The sequence below is a fragment of the Somniosus microcephalus genome, unplaced genomic scaffold, assembly GCF_052327205.1.
Source record: "Somniosus microcephalus isolate GS21.2 unplaced genomic scaffold, FLI_Smic_1.0 unresolved_chr2, whole genome shotgun sequence".
In the NCBI taxonomy this organism is placed as follows: Eukaryota; Metazoa; Chordata; class Chondrichthyes; order Squaliformes; family Somniosidae; genus Somniosus; species Somniosus microcephalus.
The window spans coordinates 92,328,303-92,330,697 of record NW_028225180.1 but is presented as its reverse complement, the minus strand read 5'-3'; positions in this window follow the sequence as shown (position 1 = coordinate 92,330,697).

Here is a 2,395-nt window from a genome sequence, read left to right as displayed (position 1 = left end):
CCCTCTCCGTCTCCCCTCCCCCTCCCCGTCTCCCCTCCCAGTCTCCGTCTCCCCTCCCCCTCTCCGTCTCCCCTCCCCCTCACCGTCTCCCCTCCCCCTCACCGTCTCCCCTCCCCCTCTCCGTCTCCCCTCCCCCTCTCCGTCTCCCCTCCCCCTCTCCGTCTCCCCTCCCCCTCTCCGTCTCCCCTCTCCCTATCCGTCTCCCCTCCCCCTCTCCGTCTCCCCTCCCCCTCTCCGTCTCCCCTCCCAGTCTCCGTCTCCCCTCCCAGTCTCCGTCTCCCCTCCCCCTCTCCCCCTCCCCTCCCCCTCCCCCTCTCCGTCTCCCCTCCCCCCTCTCCCCTCCCCCTCTCCCCTCCCCCTCTCCCCTCCCCCTCTCCGTCTCCACTCCCCCTCTCTGTCTCCCCTCCCCCTCTCCGTCTCCCCTCCCCCTCTCCGTCTCCCCTCCCCCTCTCCGTCTCTCCTCCCCCTCTCCCCTCCCCCTCCCCCTCTCCGTCTCTCCTCCCCCTCTCGTCTCCCCTCCCCCGCTCCCTCTCCCTCCTCTCCCTCCTCTCCGTCTCCCTCCTCTCCGTCTCCCTCCTCTCCGTCTCCCTCCTCTCCGTCTCCCTCCTCTCCGTCTCCCCCCTCTCCGTCTCCCCCCTCTCCGTCTCCCCCTCTCTCCGTCTCCCCCCCTCTCCGTCTCCCCCCTCTCCGTCTCCCCCCTCTCCGTCTCCCCCCTCTCCGTCTCCCCCCTCTCCGTCTCCCCCCTCTCCGTCTCCCCCCTCTCCGTCTACCCCCCCTCTCCGTCTACCCCCCTCTCCGTCTACCCCCCTCTCCGTCTACCCCCCTCTCCGTCTACCCCCCTCTCCGTCTACCCCCCTCTCCGTCTACCCCCCTCTCCGTCTACCCCCCTCTCCGTCTACCCCCCTCTCCGTCTACCCCCCTCTCCGTCTACCCCCCTCTCCGTCTACCCCCCTCTCCGTCTCCCCCCCTCTCCGTCTCCCCCCCCTCCGTCTCCCCCCCTCTCCGTCTCCCCCCTCTCCGTCTCCCCCCCTCCGTCTCCCCCCCTCCGTCTCCCCCCCTCTCCGTCTCCCCCCCTCTCCGTCTCCCCCCCTCTCCGTCTCCCCCCCTCTCCGTCTCCCCCCCTCTCCGTCTCCCCCCCTCTCCGTCTCCCCCCACTCCGTCTACCCCCCTCCGTCTACCCCCTCTCCGTCTCCCCCCACTCCGTCTCCCCCCACTCCGTCTCCCCCCACTCCGTCTCCCCCCACTCCGTCTACCCCCCTCCGTCTACCCCCCTCCGTCTACCCCCCTCCGTCTACCCCCCTCCGTCTACCCCCCTCCGTCTACCCCCCTCCGTCTACCCCCCCTCCGTCTACCCCCCTCCGTCTACCCCCCTCCGTCTACCCCCCTCCGTCTACCCCCCTCCGTCTACCCCCCTCCGTCTACCCCCCCTCCGTCTACCCCCCTCCGTCTACCCCCCTCCGTCTACCCCCCTCCGTCTACCCCCCTCCGTCTACCCCCCTCCGTCTACCCCCCTCCGTCTACCCCCCTCCGTCTACCCCCCTCTCCGTCCACCCCCTCTCCGTCCACCCCCTCTCCGTCCACCCCCTCTCCGTCCACCCCCTCTCCGTCCACCCCCTCTCCGTCCACCCCCTCTCCGTCCACCCCCTCTCCGTCCACCCCCTCTCCGTCCACCCCCTCTCCGTCCACCCCCCTCTCCGTCCACCCCCCTCTCCGTCCACCCCCCTCTCCGTCCACCCCCCTCTCCGTCCACCCCCCTCTCCGTCCACCCCCCTCTCCGTCCACCCCCCTCTCCGTCCACCCCCCTCTCCGTCCACCCCCCTCTCCGTCCACCCCCCTCTCCGTCCACCCCCCTCTCCGTCCACCCCCCTCTCCGTCCACCCCCCTCTCCGTCCACCCCCCTCTCCGTCCCCCCCCCTCTCCGTCCCCCCCCTCCGTCTCCCCCCCCTCCGTCTCCCCCCTCCGTCTCCCCCCCTCCGTCTCCCCCCCTCCGTCTCCCCCCCTCCGTCTCCCCCCCCTCCGTCTCCCCCCATCTCCGTCTCCCCCCATCTCCGTCTCCCCCCATCTCCGTCTCCCCCCATCTCCGTCTCCCCCCATCTCCGTCTCCCCCCATCTCCGTCTCCCCCATCTCCGTCTCCCCCCATCTCCGTCTCCCCCCATCTCCGTCTCCCCCCATCTCCGTCTCCCCCCATCTCCGTCTCCCCCCATCTCCGTCTCCCCCCATCTCCGTCTCCCCCATCTCCGTCTCCCCCCCATCTCCGTCTCCCCCCCATCTCCGTCTCCCCCCCATCTCCGTCTCCCCCCATCTCCGTCTCCCCCCATCTCCGTCTCCCCCATCTCCGCTCCCCCCTCCGTCTCCCCCCTCTCCCTCTGCCTACCCCCCTCTCTGCCTACCCCC